Below are 20280 nucleotides of genomic sequence, written 5' to 3' on the forward strand. Positions count from 1 at the left end.
GATAGCATTTACCCTTCACACTCCCCCCCCCCCACTATTAGAGGACTTGCCGTGACAAAAAATCAACTTCTTTTTGAGAATCTGTGTGTTCAGAAGAATAGAACGAAAAGAACGTATTTAGAAACTGGTCCCTCTCACACAGGCGGAGCCCCTCTAAGGCCACGTTTGAGCCCAGCTGTTTCACCTGCCAGGCGAGAGCTGACAACGGGGGGTTGCTGACCTGACCTGGGCTGGGTCCTCTACGTTCTCTCACCCAGAATTGGGCCTTGAAGTACGGAGTCAGGGCCTGTTGGTTACTTCAGCCAAGGACAGAGAACATTGTGAGTTGTGAGACAGTCGTGCACAGAGAAGCAGATGGAGCTGACCCCAGAGAAGGAAAAGAGAAAAGAGAAGGTGCAGAAGCAGGGACAAGGAGCCGCGGGTCCCAGAGAGGAGGTGCCTGAGAGGACAGCTGCCTTGGGACCAAAGGCATTCTGGTCTCTCCCAAAGCCCCCAACAGTCGATCCTTGGAGTCCATGAGATAACCTTGTATCCTCAGAGCAAAATTCTTATCCTATTTCTGTTATCTCATGTATGGATGGATATATGTATACATATATGTAATATATACATACCTAATGTATATACATCATGTGTATGCAAATATGATTATTATTCACTTATTTTTGCTTAAGCTAGTTGGAAGTAGGTTTCTGTTACTTGCAAGCAAAAGAGGCTTGGCTCTTACAACTCCCAGAGCAGGCGTTCTGTGAGGCCACCACCCGCTATCCGACCTCGCCACATAATTAGTGGAGATTTTATACACGCGTCCACCCGGTGAGGACTGACCAGGAAACGGCCAGCACCACAGTGTTGGCCCTCTGAGAGCTGTCAAATCAGAAACAAGTAGACCGTCTCCACGTGGGTGTTCCCTGAACTTTCATTTGGTAACCAAACCAACACATTGTTTTCCATATGCCACTTACATAAGATCAGTTGATGTAAGTCAGAAACTTTCCCTGTGCAGCTACTCTGCGAATGCACGACAATCATCTCAGTAAACACAAGATCCTGAATGTGATTTTTCTATTAAACCGGTCAAGAAGGCACAGGGAGCTACATTTCGGGTTCCGCCCTTGGAGCTTGCTCAGACTCAGATGGTTTCATTGGCCATTTTAAGACTCTGCTCTCCACAGCTTCTGGGTGCCCTTTAAACTGTCAAGCAATTACCCCAAATAACAGTGTGCTGGAAAAATACTTAGGTTTCTCTGTAAAAAGAGAACATGACGAGAATAAGGTAACTTTGTAAATCCAATAGCTTTTTTTAAAAAAAAGTAATAAAACCATAAGAAAAATGGTATTTAATATCTCCCATAGAGATGGATATAATTTCTTGATTATTTCACTTGAATCCAATTATCAACTAAAGTTCTTTGAAGAACCTGGACCGGATCCCACCTAATAAACATGCCACCACAGATGCTGTTACGGAATGTGGGAAGGCAGCAAGAAGACGTGGTCAGAAACATCGATCATGGCGTCCTGCTGGCCTGACCCGGGTTCAGCACCAGGCCCTGCAGCTCAAGGGCTGTGTGACTTGGGGCAGATGGCCTAACTTTTCTGAATCTTGGTTTTCTCACCTGAAAACCAGGGATAGTAACAATGACTACTCTGTGCGAGGATGAAACAAGCTAGCACGTGTGGAGGAAACACTCCCTGCACGCAGCCGCTCCCTGTGAACGTTAGTGGCGGCCGCATCGTCGTTGTTGAGGTGCTTGTGACCACGGGATGGTCTGCGAAGCTGAAGGCTGTCGAGACTCAAAGGTCTGGATTTTGAGCTATTTTTGCAAGCAGTGAACTACTAAAAATAGGACGCAGTGTTTACTCTCATAGTTTCGGGGAACAGCTATGACTTGGTCTCTGACCAAGTAGATTCGGTGGCAGCGTAAGCAGACTGGTAACTGCCTCTCAGTTCAGACCACATCCTGACTGGTCTTCAGTCCAGGGACGTTTGGACAACCCAGAAAAGCAGGCCCAGCAAACTTCTATGGGCCAATCCCTGCGGAAGGCTTTCCAAGAGGAGCGGACCTGTTGCCCTTCCTGTTTCACGCAGGAAACTGCAAACATGGCAGAAGACCCAGGTGACAACCTGGTTGCCAGTTGGAGGAGTTCACTGACTTTCTGGGGTCCTTATCTTACCACCACCATCCCATGTAATGCCAGGGCCGTGACTTAGTGAATTAGAGAATCCAGGGCTCTGAGGTGGAAAAGAGCCTCTTCTTTTCCTAAGAGCTGAGCAGTGGAGGGGAGTTGTGCTACAACCCACCCTGTGGACGATCCTGACTATTATCCTAAGAGTTGAGGGCCATCCACACTCGAACTACTCCTGGTCCCAGGGACCCAGCCAAGATTAGGGATTCATCTCCAGAAATAACACCTCCCAAAGTCTCCTAAAGACTTACCATATGACCTTTGAATCTTAATTGGAAACTGGAGCCATTTCCTGGATTTGATGTTTCCGACTGTAGAAAATATGTTCTCATTCCAAGATGTTGTATAGCTCACATGACTTTAGACACACACACACACACACACACACACTGTCTGAACACACAGATTCACCATGAGTGTGTGTGTGTTCTACTAATACCTAAAATTGATACAATTTTCTTTTTCTCTTTTCTTCTTGACCCACATCTTGCAATCTGTGATATATGTAGCGTTTGTCTTAGTCTATAGTGGTTACCAGCAAGTGATGAATGACGTCTAAACTCATAAAGATTTTTTGTTATATTCTATTTGTGTTATCAAAATTTTGCTGAAAATTTCCTAATAAACTCAGTAGAGAAGAGAATAGGAGGCAAGAATAAAGAAAGATTGCTGTACAGTATATCAAGATATTATATAATGCAGAAAGAATGAGTACCCGTGCTTTATTTTCACCCACACATAAATACAAAAGCACTGAATGGAATCACAGAACCTACAGTTTGGAAGGGACTTAAGGAAATTATCTAAAATGCTAGCTAATTGAAAAACTAATAAGATAATTATTTACAGACAATATGACTGTCCCCCCCCCCAAAAAAAAAACTAAAAGAGTCTTCAGACAAACTACTAGAATCAAAAAGGTTGCTGGATACAAAGGAATGAATATTAAAAAATCAATAGCAGAAAAAATCAATAATAACACCATATCCCAACAGAAAACTAACAAAGGTATAATTAAGAAACAAAAACAAGATTCCATTAACAATAGCAACAAAAACTTGGGGAACTTATAAACATATCTAACAAAGGAAATACAAGGTCATTACGGAGTAAAGCTTGATTGATGCACATAAAAGACTTAAATAAATGAAAGGATACACTATGTTCATGTATGGGATGGGAAGACTCAAAGATGGCAATTCTCTCCAAAGTAGTCTGCAAATTCACTGCAATTACATTAAAATCCATATGTTTTTCCCCTATGGCATTTGACAAGTTGATCCACAAATTAATATCAGAATAAAGAACCTAAGATGCCCAAGATAACTTAGAAGAGCAAAGAAAAACAGCTCAACACACTAGACAGCAAGGCTTATTATAAAGCTACAGTTATTTCAAAAGAATGGCATTGGTGCAGAGACAGGCAAATAGAACAACAAAACAGAATAGAGAGCCCACAAAGAGACTCACACTTATGGGAAAACCTGATATCTGACAGAGATAACATTACAAATCAGTGGGGAAAGAATGAGACTATTCAATAGACGGTGCTAGATCAGTTCAATTCCCATTCGGAAAAAATTTTTTTTAGAAATCCATATTTCCCCTGATTTACAAACTTAATCTGCATGTCAACCCAGTGATTAAAATAGAAAGCTAGGGGCGCCTAGGTGGCTCAGTCGTTAAGCGTCTGCCTTCGGCTCAGGTCATGATCCCAGAGTCCTGGGATCGAGCCCCGCATCGGGCTCCCTGCTCTGCGGGAAGCCTGCTTCTCCCTCTCCCACTCCCCCTGCTTGTGTTCCCTCTCTCGCTGTGTCTCTCTGTCAAATAAATAAAATCTTAAAAAAAAAAAAATAATAATAAAATAAAATAGAAAGCTAAACTTTAATATTTTTATGGCCTCAGGGTGGGAAAACATAAAACATAAAGAACAATTTTGGTAAATCTGACTGTGGAAAATTTTAAATGTAAACCATCATTTTAAAAAGTAAACAGAAGGGTGCCTGGGGTGGCTCAGTTGGGTAATTTTGGCTCAGATCATGATCTCAGGGTTGTAAGATTGCGCCCCATGTTGGGCTCTGCACTCAGCATAGAGTGTGCTTGAGATTCTCTCTCTCCCTCTCCCTCTGCCCCTCCCCCCACCGTGCACGCTCTCTCTCAAATAAATAAAATTGTTTAAAAAAATTAAAAATTAAACAGATGAGCTAATGATTGGAAGAAAATATTTTAATGCATAAAACCCAAGAGGGGCGCCTGAGTGGTTCTGTTGGTTGGGCAGCTGACTCTTAATTTCAGCTCAGGTCATAATTTCAGGGTTGTGGGATCGAGCCCCAGGCCAGGCTCCATGCTTAGCGGGGAGTCTGCTTCTCTCTCCCTCCCTCTCCCTCTGCTCCTCACCCCGCTCTCACACTCTCTCTCTCAAATAAATAAATCTTTAAAAACAAAAACAAAACAAAAAACGCAAGAAAGGTGTTTTCAATGCATAAAATCGAACAAGGGATTATTATCCAAAATATATAAAGAACTCCTATACATCAATAAGAAGAACACCAAACAGCCCACTGGGAAAGTAGGCATAGAATAGGAAGAAGGAATTCCCAGAAAAGAAACAAAGGGCCAAAAAACATAGTAGCTAGTGATCAGGAAACGCACATTATGACAACAATGGTCCTCCATTTCCTATCCCATCAGATTGGCAATTGTTAAAAGCACAATACCAAATGTTGAGGATGTGGGGAAGTGGAAATTCTCGTACACAGGTAGTGACTATAAACTGATATAACCTCTTTGGAGAACGATTTTGTACAAAGTTGATAATGGGCATACCCACAGAGCCCAGCAATTCTATCGCCATTTGTGTATCCCAGAGAAAGTCTGATATCCTATCCATAAGAACCCATACGTGGATGGCAGAACTGTGTATAGGAGAAACAGATATACCTTTAATGTCTATTAACAAGAGAATAAACAGAGAAAATTTGGTATATTCATAGAATGGGATATACATAGCAGTTAAAATGAATTAACTTTATATAAAAGGATCAATGTAAGTAAATCTTGAAACACAATGTTGAATCCCAAAGGCAAATCGCAGAAGGATAAGGTGATACCAAGCCTTTTCAACTTATTAGAAGGCATCACCATCCTTCCAACTTATCTCTTCCCTGAAAAACTGCAACAGCCCAATTGCTTCCCATTTGTGTCCCTTCTTAAGTCATCTTCCACATGGCAACTAGGGCATATCCCTGCTTATACCTTTCAGTGGCTTCTCACAGCAGCCTTAATAAAATCCAAATTCCTTATCAAGGTCTCCTTGGCCTTTCCTAATCCCTTCCAGCCCCTCCCTACCTCCTGCCCTCCAATCCCCCACCTCCCCTCCTTCCATGCTCCCTGGTGTTCACATCACCCCAGCCTCTGTGCGAGTCTCGCTCTTCCATGTATATATGGAACTCACTCCTATGTGAGGGCATCAGCACTTGCTTGCTGTTCCTTCTGTTTGACTTACTGTTTCCTATCATTTAGGTTTTGAATTTAAATGCAGTATCTTCAGCAAGGCCTTTCCTCAATGCCCTACCAGCCCCTTCATTCCCCTAACCCCTGCTGATCTGAACCACAATATCCTATTTCATCATTTTCATACATTTACAGATACCTACAATTATTTCATTTATTCATAGTTATATATTTAGGACAGGGTTTTACCTTATTCACCGTCGTATTCCCAGAGGCTAGAACAGTGCCTAGCACATAGCAGGCGCTTGATAAATATTTGTTGATTTGTTTATATAAATGTTTAAAACACACAAAACTATGCTATATGCTGTTATGGGCACCTAGTTATATAGAAAAAGAGAAAAGCATGGACAATAACTGAGGTAGAGTTTATTTCTGGGAAGGGTAGGAGGTCAATAGGATTGGAGAGTGGGACAAAGAAGCTTTAAAATCAATCTGAGTTTGTTTTTTGAAGTTGTGAAAGAAATACAGTAACATTTGTCAAATCTGAATAATGTTAAATTTGAGTAGTGGTTATGTAAGTATCATGCTTTTCTAATCAAGATATTTCATAGTGAAAACACAATTACGTGCTTCAAAGAGATTCGAAATGACAAAATTACAGAGAACAAACTGTAGTTGTCAGGATTTAGGAAGGCGGTGTGGGGGTGGTGCCCATAAATGGGAGCTCTTGGTGGTAACCGAAAAGTTCTCTGTCCTGTTCCTGGTGGTACTTACAACCGACAGGTAATGAAATGGCACAGAATCATATAGACACTTCATAACAACATCAGTTTTGTGGTCTTTGTGTGCTAGTTACATAGGATGTAATCACTGGGGGGAACCGAGTGAAGGGTATGCAGGTCCTCTCTGTCCTTCTCTGTACAATCTTCACAACTTCCTGTGAATCTATAGTTCTCCTTTTAAAAGATTTTATTTAGTTATTTGACAGAGAGAGACAGCACAAGCAGGGGGAGCGGCAGGCAGAGGGAGAGGGAGAAGCAGCCTCCCTACTGAGCGAGGAGCCAGACGTGGGGCTCGATCCCAGGACCCTGGGATCATGACCTGAGCCGAAGGCAGACGCTTGACCGACTGAGCCACCCAGGTGCCCCCATAGTTATTTTCTATAAAAAGAGAACTATGCAGCCCACCTCACATAATATAATTCCTATTTGACAGATAAGACAAGTAAGGCCCTGAAAAAGAAGAGCCATTTTTGGTAGGTGGTGTATGGGACAGGGCAGGGAGGCCTACAGAACTTGCGGTTTTCTTTGAACAATCAAGTCATCAAATGCATGGGTCTAGATCCCTTGGTAGCCCTTCCTTAGGGCTCTGATCTAACACTGACTGCCCGGTGGGTGACTCAGGCTGCCTAGCATAGCTGCAGATCCCAGATATTAAAACTGGGTACGCTTGCCTCAAATCCCAACTCCACCACAGAGTGAAGGGATGGCCTTCTACTTCAAACTCTTTGAGCCTCAGTTTCCTCGTCTGCAAAATAGGGACAATGTGAATATATGCCACATACGGTGCTTAGATCAAATAACACATGCAAAGTGCTTGGCATAAAACTTGGCACATAGCATAGTAAGAGTGTAATTCAAAGTCAAGGAACACAGCCTATTAACTGTGAAATAAATCCAAATATGCTCACTATTTGTCCCAGGGCCCCTCCTTCGCATGATACTGTCCAACCATATAACCAGTTTTTGTGTTGGGTGAAGTGTGAAGGTTCTTCTTGAGAAATAGTGAACTGTGGCTAAGTGGGGGTCGGGGATGAAGGCGGCACTGAGGCAAATTACCTTCATTACCTATGCCCTCTCTTTGTTACTAGAAAGTAGTTGGGAGACCCAACCAGAAGAAAAGAATATAAAATAAAATGATTTATTTGGTCTGTGTAAACCCATTGACTACAGTAAGATACAATCACACATTCAATGCCAACAGAACATAGACTCTATTAGATTGACCAGACATAAAGCCCCAAACAGCCCTATGCTTCAAGTTCCCAAAGGCTAGATAGCGAGACTGTAGACTGGGGTTGTTTAAAATTAAAAAGAAAAATGAGGGCCCTTTTTTCCTTTTGGTCATGAACTAACTAAATGTAAAACTACTGAAAAGAGATGGAGTCTCTGAGAGGAGAAGCATCGGGCTCCGTTTTCAGTTGGCTGAAGAAAGGCATTCCAGCTCCAGAGGCGCGCGCGAGCATCACTCACTCACACACACACACACACGCACATGCACACACACACGCACGAAACTGGAGACTCAATTTATTCTCAAAAGGTACATTAAAGTTGACAACAAACCCACTTGAAATTCTGAACTCAAAACAACAAAGAATTGCCGAAAGAACTGGTCTTTCAGATGAATTTATAGTGACAGGGTCTGCGCCGTGGCTGCAGAAATACATAAATCAGCTGGCTAAAAAAGGGAATGATCTAAAATGCAACTCCTTTTTAGAGCTAAATCACAAAAATTAGTAAAAATATGTGAGGCTTTCCTAAAGTGACTTGGAATCAGTAAAATATGGGTCTATTATAGAAAGAAAAAAAATGGTGGAGCATATTTTATTTTCAGTCATGAGTGAGATTCCGAAAGCATAGCCACCCCCCTCACAAATTCTTTTAAATCAGTAATACTTATGACAAGAAGTGCTTGTTTCATTTTGACAAGATTTTAAGTACACTAGTAAATCTGAGTTTAATGCCCATCAAATATTTTGCAAAAGTAATGAAGTCAAGGTAACAAAAGAACTCTCAATAAATCTCTACTTTTAAAGTATTACTGACAAGAAGAATTGGTACTCTGTGTTTCTGGTTGGCTTATTCAATTTGACATAGTAGCAGAATGTAGTAAAAGTTGCTTAAAGTACTGGTTACATAACGGTGAGATTCTTTTTTAATTTTTATTTAAAACATAAAGATTAATGGCCCACAAGTACTAATTTTTCCCGTAACTCCCAGTGTTCGGGAGCTCATATTCCTCCACTAACTCTCTTACATAACATTCTTTCTAGCAATGGGAGCAAATATGAATTCATATTATCAGCCATCAGAGCAACAGAATTCTGTACAATGAATTAATTTCATATTAACTGCAAAATAAAAATAGAATTACATCTAAGGAAATAAGGCTAATAAAAGGAACCAGAAGAGTTCTTCTCATGGAGAAGAAAAATGGAAAAATCATAACCACTCCATTAGGAAATTGTTAATTAAAGGATAGATCCGGTAAAGAATACCTTCTAAAGTCTTAAAGGACTTAAAAAGTTACAAGAGTTGGACAGTAGAAATTATAATAGTTAAGAAACATCTTTGTTTCACTTCTAAGCTTTTTTTCAGAATATGTAAAGAGCTGTAAAAATGAAAGTACTGTAATACTGAAGGTCAATTTTAGTCAAAATGAGAAGAGATTCAGAGTTTAGCTAAAATTTCCTATCTCAATTTCCTATCTTAACAGTATCTTCATCTCTCCTTAAATTGAAATACATTATTAACTTGAATTCATTACCTTCAGAATTCATATTATAAAAATGTATGTATGTGAAAATGTTAACAAGCATCTGACCTTAGAAACCAATTTATTTTCCCCTTCTTATTTCAAAAACAATTTATTTCCAAATTTCCAAAGCAAATAATCTCCCAGGTGTTTCCTGCCAGTTGTAAAGAACATTCTATTTAGGGACAATATTGGAACGACACATTTCACCTCCTCTCTCTTCCTGCTGGCTTCCAATGTGTTGCTGGGAAATTAAGAGATTGAAATTAGAAGTTTTAATTAGGCAGGCTTTCTATGCCTGTTGGCTTATTTCCTTTATTTTAAGGCATAGTCTCTGTATGGTAGTGGAGTTGCTTACAGAGCCACAGGGGCTCAGACCTGAAATGGGAAAGTTATTTTAATTTAGTTCAGTTTGTTTGTTTTTCCTTTTTGCTGACACCTAGATCCTATTCTGATGTGACTGTGTCTTTGTTTAAGATGACTTTCAAGGGCAAGGGAGCAAGGTTTTAAAGGGGTCATTTTCCAAATAAGCAGATCGTTTGTGAAATAAAACACGTGTGTAAGTTCTGTGATTCCCAAAGAGTTGGCTATAATCGAAAAGGTATTTTGGGGTGCTACTATGATGACTTATACAGCAACTTAATAGCCACTCGGACGACAAGGGTTTTGAAATGTGACTTGTATCTTTTCATCTGTAATAGGTTTTAACTACAAAAACCTTAAATTAAAAATAAGAAATGAAGTGTTTCTGCATCGGTGGACCGCTCGAAGCATTTGAAGTCATAAGCAGATTAACTATCCCATGGGGGGTTAGAATCGAGATACAGAATCAAATCACTGTGGTCAGAACCACACACAAAATTATTTCCCTATCCAGAACCAGGAAAGCAATTAGCTGTCCGTAGGACTGGCCACCGCTCTGGTAGTAAGAGGGGCTGCAAGAGGGCAAGTGGTTGATAGGAAAAGAAACAAATACAAAAAGAGAAAGCAAAAAGAGAGAAAATTGAGATAAACAGAGAGTAGGGATGACAGGCTTCTTTCAGGAGGAACTTTGTACCATAGCTGTGCTTAATCAATGTCTTTTGAACAGAACTAATTGAAGATTATATTATTACACATTAAAAAAAAAAAAAAGGTTTTCTGATTCTGCCCTAAGATTTCTAAAGACAGGCTGTTGTTTTACCTGGAGCCTTGGTCGAAGCACGAAGCCATGTGCCTGCCTACTCCCTAGCTCCGGATGTCTCGGATCAGGCTGGGTCTGAGGTTCTCAAACTGGGTGCTGGGCCAGGCCTCTGGCTGGTTCTAAAGGCCCCAGGATAGGGCACTTAACATACCAGAGACATCATTTCTGGAATGGAAATTTAACTTCCAGGTCATTTAATTAGCAAATGAACAAACTCATTTGGTCTCAATACTAAATATGCTGTTTAAAAATTAACAGTATTTAAAGGAAAACCCTCAACTATGTTTACAACTTAGAGGACAGTAACTTATTCAAGCCTGAAATATTAATCAGTACAACCCTTTTGGAATATGATTTGGAAATATCATAAGATGTTAATGCGCATACGCTTTGACCCTAAAATTCTACTGCTAGAAATGCACTCAACATACATATTCCCATAAGCACACAGCAATGTTGACACAGAGGTTTTTTTCCTGCATCATTGTAATAGCAGAAAACTGGAAACAACCTAAATTTTGCCTTTTGGAAAGGGATCGATTCAATCAGCGACGGTGCATTCATAGGATAGAATATTGTAAATGTTGAAAAGAATGTGGTTGAGCTTTTTGTTCCATAAAGGTATCTAAGGCTATACAGATATGGAGAGATCCCAGATATTAAAGTAAAAATATTAAATTGCAGAGCAGAATGCATAGTATACTATTTGTGCTTTAAAAAAAAAAAAAAAACGATTTAAATATGTGCTTAGCTTGTGTTTTAAAATTCTGGAAGAACAAAAAAGAAACTTTTAACAATAGTGACCTCTGCAGAGGAGGTTGACAATTTTATTTTTCACTTCCTATGCTTCTGAACCGATTTGCTTTCTAATCGTGGTAATAATAGCCGCGTTGCTACTTTTAGAATAATTACAAACTAGCTAACCCTATAAGCTTATGTTAAACCCACATTAGCAAAATCAGAACGGATGCTCCCGTAGGAGACAATCCGAGGAAGCCACATTCTCGCGTGTATCAGGATAACTCAGGCTACGTGAACGGACGTTAACCCCTTAGATGCACAGCAAAATGTGAAACACAGCCGTTTCCTCTCAACTCCCCGCTCAGCTGGTGTATTTCCAATGCTAAACGCGTTGACATCGGGCCGGGGTCTAGCGCGCTCCTTTCTCCCGACGCTGCATCGCGGGGGGGGGGGGGGGGGCGCAGGATCCCGGGCGGCGCGGGACGCTGCCGGGCCAGAGCCACCACGGAGCTCGGCGCGCAAGCAGGGCTACACACAAAGCCCTTTTTCTGTTTGGCCCAGTGGCGCCGGGATCACGTCCCCGGCCACAGCCCGCGTGCACGCGTCGCAGGCATTGGAGTCACCTGAGCAGTGCCCTTCGAAAACTCTCAAGGGGACTGAAGGCAAACCATCACAAGTGAGCTTCCTCCTCACGCAGACAGACAGACAGACAGACACACGCAGGCTTTCTTCTCCTCGCTCTCATCCTTTTCTTGCTCCTCTAACTGGTTCCTAGAAATATCTCCAGGGCTGTTCCGTTTCTGGTCTTGTAGACAGAAATCAAAACCGGCTCGGGTCTAGTCTCTCGTAGCAAGTCTCGGTTTTTACCCCCGTTTATTAACCATGCAAGTTCTCTCTTCTGGCGCTGCATTGACCTGCTCAGTCAATGTCTTGGGAAAATTTGGGTTTGAAGGTCTGTAGCTTAAATACGTTCTTCCAAATATAAAATTTTCCTCCACTATAATGACATTTCAATAATGCATTAAAAACAACAACAACAAACCAGTCACTTTGCTCGCAGAGTATTCTGAGGCTTAACTGCAGGGCCAACAAGTAAAAACTTGCTATCCAGCCAGTCCGTGTTAACGGAGAAGCCAGTAAGTTTAAAGAAAAGTTAACTCGTTGTCTTCTCAGGTCATATCTCTCACTTCTTCACTAATAGTCTCTAACTTGCCCTTCGAATATTTATAATATAAATGAAGAAAAGGACTGTGATTTTCATGTACAAATTGGGAAGCTAACTTTTCTGAAAGTACTGTTTCTCCCAAACCCTGCTCTCCCTCCCTCCAAAAAACAGTAACAGGAAACAAATCTCAAGGTTAACCCCAAAGTAGTCTCTCTGGTTACTGGGTTGAGAAATATTATGTAGAAAATAAGGGAGAAATGTACCTTTTTCTAAAAATTTGGGGGCTAATCTAGTGTCAGTAGCTAAAACTGTATTTTATTGCATCAGTAACTCTAAAAGTCCAGATAGTTGCTTATTTTTGCCATAAATCCATATTAGCAACCTAGTACTTTGTCAACCTTCTCAGCTTTGGCCCTAATGGAAGGTGCTGTTAACAGCCCTCAAAACTAAAGTTCCTTTATTTCTTCTGCCACTTGAGAAAAAGTTCTGCCACAAAATTCTAATAACACTAAGTTCCTACAAATCAACTTGGAAACGTCTAAGTGTGTTTTTCCTAGAAAAAGTGCCAGACATCAGTTTTATCTGGCAACCATCAAAATACAGCAGACCACAGAACTATACATTCCTGGACCTCACAAGAAGCACGACAAGGAATTTCAGCCAGCCAACCAAGTGCTCAGCTGCAACTCTCTCTGCAATCTATGGGCAACAACCGAAATTAACCTCTGCTACCAAGCCAAGTAACAACACTCCCCCCCTACCCCCTCGGTCCCCCACAAAGGAACGGGTGGAAATTTCAAATCCACCTTTTCAATTTCTGGTTTGCGATTACATAGGATTATTCAACTCACCATCACACTAAACTCACTTTCACAGAAACAACCAGAAAGCCCAAGTAATGGAATTTTTATTTGCACATTCTGTGTTATTTTATATGAAGATAAATGACAGAAAACATGGGAATTTAGGTAAAACACCAATTTCCTACAATGTCACAGTTGGTAGAATGTGTGTAACTAGAGTATGCATAATTGATGCACACGCTGACCTCAAAAGAGGAAATGCCTTTGGAATCTATCAGTCATTTATTCAACACCTAAAATGAGAAACAGAGTGGGGATTACAAGGCACCTTCCTGTACAGAATTTGCCATCTAGCTAGGGGAGAGAACACTGCAAGAGTTCAAAACAGTGTAAGATCGGCAGGTGGAGAGGAGGCGGACCAAGGGATCCGTATTTTTCATTATGCCTTTCCATACTGCTTTATTTTTTTAAAACCTCACTACATGAATGACATTAATAAAGGTTTAAGAGCTGAACTTTAGCAATGGGAAGGAAGGGACAGATGTGAAAAGCAACAGGAAAAATTCTGCTCTAGCCAGAAACCTAATGGGGGAGTAGGAGATACATGCATATCTCTCACTCTGCCTTATGTCCCAGATCTATCAACAAGTTCCCCACTATCTCTAGAATCTCCCATAAATTCTTCCTCCTCACCCTCCTCCCTACCACACTGCTTCAGGCTGGACCACCTGCTCACAATCTCCTTCCTCAGGTACTTGAGTTCTGACCTTTTTGACCCGGTGGGCAGCCCAGCAAAGACTATGGACCCCTTCTCGGAAATACTCCTTTTAAATCATAAAATTAACTATGCAGATCACCAAAGATGAATTCTATTAAAATGCACATATCATTTTTTTTAAGTTGTGACATAATAATATATGTTCTTTATCACTTCATTAAACGATAAGATGTCCTGTGGGTCTAGATGGCTACAGAAATTTCAGTTTAGGGGTGCCTGGGTGGCTCAGTCGTTAAGTGTCTGCCTTCAGCTCGGGTCATGATTCCCAGGTCCTGGGATCGAGCCCCATGTCCAGCTCCCAGCTCAGCAGGGAGTCTGCTTCTCCCTCTCCCTCTCCCTCTCCCCCTGCTTGTGCTCTCTCTGTCTCTGTCTGTCTCTCTCTCAAATGAATAAATAAAATCTTAAAAAAAAAAAAAAAAAGAAATTTCAGTTTAGTGAAAAATGTAAAGGTTATTTTGAGACATCTGCAACAACTGTGATACGATATTTTTATGATATGTAATATGAAAATACCTGATTTCTATTGGTGACAAACTTATGTCTTCTGCTAATTCTACTGTGACCTGTTGCCTAGATTTATATTTGAAGGAAAAGCTTGATTTCAGTTAGACATTAGTGACAGAAACAATGTAATTTTTTTTTCCTATCCAAATTCTCAGATCCCAAGCATTCTATCCAGGGATCTCTTGCAAGCCCAGCAGCTGGATTAAGGAGCCCTGATCTGGGGTCACGCCCCTCCAGACCAGCATCCATATTGCCATCAAATCTGATGCTATCATTCTCCAGGTCAAAATCTTCCATAGCTTCCTCACTTCCTGGAGACAATGTGAACATTTCTGAAAGGCAAACCAAACCCTCGGTGCTCTGTTCTCTGCTCACCAACTTGGGCTTATCCCCCAACTCCTGGAATTTCCTCGCCCTGCTTCTGGCTCAGGCCAACTCAAGCTGTGAATGAATGCCAGGTCGAAAGCTGTCCCATTTCTGTTGCCTTCCCTGATGTCTTCAAGCAGACCCAGGCGTTTCTTCTCTGCTTCCACTGCCCATTGTACATACCTCACTATAGGGATTCTCTTACTGTACTCTAGTTGATGGCATGTGTCTTACCACCACCCAGACTCCCTTTGAGGCAGAGATTGTGTTTTTGAACTTTCTGCTGGATTGCCTCGTGCCTGTCACAAGCAGATGCTCAGTAAATATCTGATGAAGGACTGAGTGAATGAAGGACTAGATAAATGAGATAAACATAAAGAGGGAGAAGTCAAAGATGTTACAGTTTCTGATCTGGGTTAATGTAGGAAAAAAATGGAGAATGAACAAAAAATAGTGTTCATAACGTTTTAAATTAAGTACATGTACAGATTCTAATTTTTTCAAAGATATGAACTCATGAATGCAGTAGAGCATAATCATCCATGAAAACCAGCATTTATTCTAGTGTTCTTCCTATACATAAATATGCTACAGAAAAAGACCCAAACCAGAAATAGGTTGCATTCTAAAACAAAGTTTGCAAACCCATTGTTCGAAATTTAGAATACAGTTTCCCTCAGGAGCGAAATTAAAATTAGTAAGAAGGTGTTCTGTTTATCTCACCAAGTCCACTTGAGTTGTCGTATGCCTGACTGCCTCCATGTTCCAGGGAAAATTGGGAGCAAGTAATACTGTTCCATGCTATTACCATATAGCCAGTTAAACAGAACAGTAAGCAGAAGTGAATGGGAACATCATTTATCCTGAATATTGGCATTGGAGAAAAGACAGGTATAATTTTAGCAGAGAGAGGAAGCCCGGAGAGATATTTATGAAGATCAGAAGGAACTTCTGGTTATTTCAGAAGCTTTTGAGGTAAATAGCCCTAACTCTTGAATATGTATAATTTCACTTCAAGACTTAAGACTGTTTGGCTCACACAAAGGAAAGAGAGAAGCTATTTTGCAGTACTTGAAAAAAGTTTTGGAAGACAAAGGGGAAGGAAGAATGGAATTCAAGAGGCTATGTGTGTCCTATAAAGGTTATCCGAGGTCGAATTAGCCAAAATAGAAAAAAGAGAAGGAAGCTAGCTTTATGTGGCACGGTGTAAGTGGTGATTATTACTGCTGTTCACCAGTATTTCTGTTTTTCTCCCCCTTCCTCGGCCCAGGGCAGGGCCTGACTGCCTGGCCCCCTCATGTCTCGGTGGCATCGTTTTGCAGAGTCCTGGCCAATGAGTGGAGAGAAGTGACAGGGCAGCTAAATGCCAACGAGAGATCCTTGGATTTCTCCTTTCCCACTGGCTAGGCACCTTGGTCACGTTTTAGGAGGTGACTGCTTTGGCAGCCTGGGTTCTAAAATGACTTAGGAGAAGCCCCACCCCCACTTGTGACATCTGGCAGATACGTATGGGCAGAGAGATCTGGCCAAGTCCCCCAGCATGCCCAGTGTGGAAGCCAACCTTCCAAGGGAGGCATCCATGTGCGGGACCCAAAGCCCCAGACTCCAGGGCAAATGTGAGCCTGCAGACAGGGAAGGGGGTCAACCTCTGCACCCCTCCCCATCTTCTCCCAGTCTTGTCTCCTCCTTTCCCCCCCAGATAGAAGCTGTTGCTGTTTTTCTGCCACCAAGAGTGTGGGCAGTTTGTTTGGTAGCATAACCTAGTTTATTATGACCGACACCTTATTCATCTCGTTTACCTCCAGAGAAAAGAAAAAGATGACAGGGACAAGACAGTGTGTTATGGCTGCCCCGGATAGAGAGCTAAAGGAGAACAGAAGGGAGAAGAGGTGTAAATCAGATGGATCTTCCCCAGTGGGTGCTCAGGGCTTGGGCACATCTCATTTCACTTCCATAATGAAAGACCCAATAATGCCCTAGTTACCCATCGGGCAGACAGGGTTCTAGCCTTCTTGCTATTAACTACATGTGACTAGAAGGTACGTGGCCTCACATATGTCATCATGGTACATGCTAGCTGGGGCCCTCGGAGCTTAAGGGCATTTGTAAGCTTGAGAAAAAGGACACAAGAGTGAATAAAAGCTTGGATTTAGGAGTCATACTGGCTTGAGTTCAAACCTCAGCTCTCCCTCTTAAATCACTAAATCCCTCTGTGGAGATAAAAGCAGAATCTACTTCACAGGTTTGTTGGGCGCGCTAAATGAGGTCCTATTTGTAAAGTGTCAAGAGCCGCGCCTGGCATTACTAAACGTTCTAGCTTTTCCCAGTTCCCCGGAAGCCCAAGAGTTGGCTTGTTACTGAAGGGCCGGCCACCTCACGGGCATGCCCTGGGCGTAACCAATCCCATGGCCTACCAAGTGCAGGTTCAAGCTGGATCTCGTGGGAGCGCTCGATCATGGCTGAACTCCCCCCCGGAGTTCAGCCGGCGACAGCTGCACACCCCCATAAGCTCAAAGGTGTGCCCTGCTTTAAAACAGATCCAGGAAAGTCCAAATATGCAAGGTGGATAGACTGGGGCAGGATCAATCATGCTCCAAGATTCTTTTCATTTTACCAAAGAATCCAAGATTCCAATAGTCTTTTGCAGGTTTTTTTTCTTCTTTTTTTTTTCTTTTGAATGAACTGCTTGACAAAGAAAAGGAAAACAATAAAGCTCTGTGGTTTTCTTGTCCACTAAGGATCAATCAGAAATGAGAATAATCTATGTAGGTGGGAAAAATGACTCGTAAAAACACGGCTGGTGCCCACGATTTTCTAGGAGCCCATCTCTGACCTTGGTCAGGGAGCAAAGACAGCCCTCCAGGTCCCTCGAAAAAGAAAATGTATCCAAAGAATTGGTGTGAGAATAGATGACACACATCAGGGATTTCTGTTTCTCCATCACAACCAAGATCTAAAGCCCCAAACTCAGACTCTTCGATTCGCGGTCGCCTTTGAAGAGCCCCAGCCAGGTGAAAACACACAATTCTTCTAACTAACCAGGATGACAACGGAAGCAATGGCCTCCAGCTGTGCAAAAGTCCACAGTTAGAAGGAAGTTATTTTTTTCAAAATAAATGATAATATATTGGGGCATAGAGGTAAAATCTACACTATAATTTATGTTGAAACTGAGACTCCAGAAAAATGTGCAGCCTGCCTCTCCTGGGGCCCCTCCCATCCCAGTGGGCCCACATCTGCGCACATGGGGTACGTCACTGGAAGGGGTCAAAAAAGCAGGAAGGTGCCAAGCTTCTCCTTTCACAGATGAGATAACAGAGGCCCTAAGAGATTCAGTGCCTGGCCCCATGTCAAACGACCAGAAATGGACCCCAAGTTTTCCCAGTCCTGAAAGACGATGTCAGCTACCTGCATTTTGACCTCAGCCCATACTTTCTAACTGATTAAATTCTTTCCAGCTTATCTCTGAACTCAGGCAAAAGACCCTGCAGGCAAATCACCCCGTGATGAGAACCAAGACTACCCCCTCAGGCAATCAGGACTGCCCTGACGCCAGCAAGACTCCACGTGGTTGACCCCAAGACAATGACCAGCCTTTTACTGCTCACAGGCCTGTACCTACCGACCTTTCTCCCACTTCTCCTTACAGAAACCTTCGAGTGTTCTCAGCACTTGGGAGGCTGTCTTTGAGATGTTAGTCTGACATCCTCCCGCTGTGGGCCTCACTGAAGTAAATCCCTTCCTCATTTCACCACCCCCTCCTCTCCGTGCCTTTGGATTTTGTCAGTGGTGAGTGGCTGAACCTGGTGTGTTTGGGACCCCCTGAGCCAGGTGATCCCACACCCCTACACCCCAATTACAGTCATAGTCCAAGATTCTGCTCCTCACCACCACGTCCTCCTTTCCTGAGAATGGAATCGGCCAAGTCCCCCAGCATGGCCAGTGTGGAAGCCAACCTTCCAAGGGAGGCATCCATGTACAGGACCCAAAGCCCCAGACTCCAGGGCAAATGTGAGCCTGCAGACAGGGAAGGGGGTCAACCTCTGCACCCCTCCCCATCTTCTCCCAATCTTGTCTCCTCCTTTCCCTGTGCTTAGCAGCTCACACCGACCCAGTCTCCTTAACTCCACTCTTGCTTTGTCCAGGACATTTTCCAGAGGGGCTCCAGACGGATGATATAAATCACAAACCTAGTTTAGTTACTCCCGCCTTTAAGAAGTTTTTATCCACAGCCCTCCGGATAAATTCCAAGCTATTAAGATCTACAAGATCTACCCCAGCTCACCCCTACCCTCCTCTCCAACCTCTCAGAGAAACACCTTCCTCACTGAGGAAGTCTAAAGACTCCTTGCGACCACCCTTCCATGAGCCGACATAAGGCACCTTCCTTTGAGCTCTTCTCTAACCCCTCAAGGCAGGGTGATGGCACCTTGCCCACAGGTAACTATTACTGCCTTTAGCCCGGCATTTTACAATAAACCATTCAGAGAATTTAAGCTCCTATGCAACGTGGGATCCTGAGACACAGACCTTGGGCTTCAGAGCCCAACAAAACCTGGGTTCAAACCATGATTTCACCAGTTTCTAGTCAAGCTATTTTCTTTCTCCAAGCCTCAGTTTCATTTTAAATAAATGGGGAAATACCTACCTTACCAGTCTGTTGCAAGGATTAAACGGAATGATAATGCAAGCCATAGAACCCACGAGATTGTTCCCATGAGATTGTTTACTAAGTGTTCTTTCCTCTCCTCTCCATCTCTTCCCCTGGGCTATCAAAGCTCAGTCATGCAAGAACAGATTTTTACTCTTTTGTATTCCTCATGAATAATACAGTGGGCATGCAATAAATGTTGGCAGAATAAAGGGGAGAGGGAAGAAAGCAGGTTGAGAAGGGCAGGAGGGAAGAAAGGAGGAAGGAAATTAAATAATGAAATGAATCAACGAATGAATGAAGCCAGAAGCAAAAAAGAGACACTGATCTGTTAGAGCTAAAGAGGTATTTTATATATGAGTCATAGGACTTTGAGAATGTCCTGTTCTTCCCTACTCTCTCCTATCCCAACTCTGCAAGGATATCTGCAGACACTACTGTGTCACTAAGAAAAGATACTGAATCAAGAGACAGGCCGATCGACCACGAAGCAGTGTAGTTCAATATAGGATTGGCACATGTATTTTTTTTTTTTCAGATTTTTCTTTTTTTTTTTTTAATTTGACAGAGAGAACACAAGAGGAGTAGAAGGTAGAGGGAGAGGGAGAAGCAGGCTCCGCGCTGAACAGGGAGCCCGAGACGGGGCTCGATCCCAGGACCCCGGGATCATGACCTGAGCTGAAGGCAGACGCTTAACTGACTGAGCCACCCAGGCGCCCCACATATATATATTTTTTTAATGCATTCCTCCATTTGTTCATTCCTATTCTGCTCTGAACACTGGACTTGTTACAAAGAAGGATACAAATAAACTGATCTTACTCTAGTGAGGTCTCAGTTACAGAGGACATATAATACCTAGGTCAGTGGTGGTGTTAAACCAGTCATCCAGGGAGGAAAAAAAAG

The sequence above is a fragment of the Mirounga angustirostris genome, unplaced genomic scaffold (assembly GCF_029215605.1).
Source record: "Mirounga angustirostris isolate CCGP_5_RB_7025 unplaced genomic scaffold, mMirAng1.0.hap1 SCAF_5, whole genome shotgun sequence".
NCBI lineage: Eukaryota > Metazoa > Chordata > Mammalia > Carnivora > Phocidae > Mirounga > Mirounga angustirostris.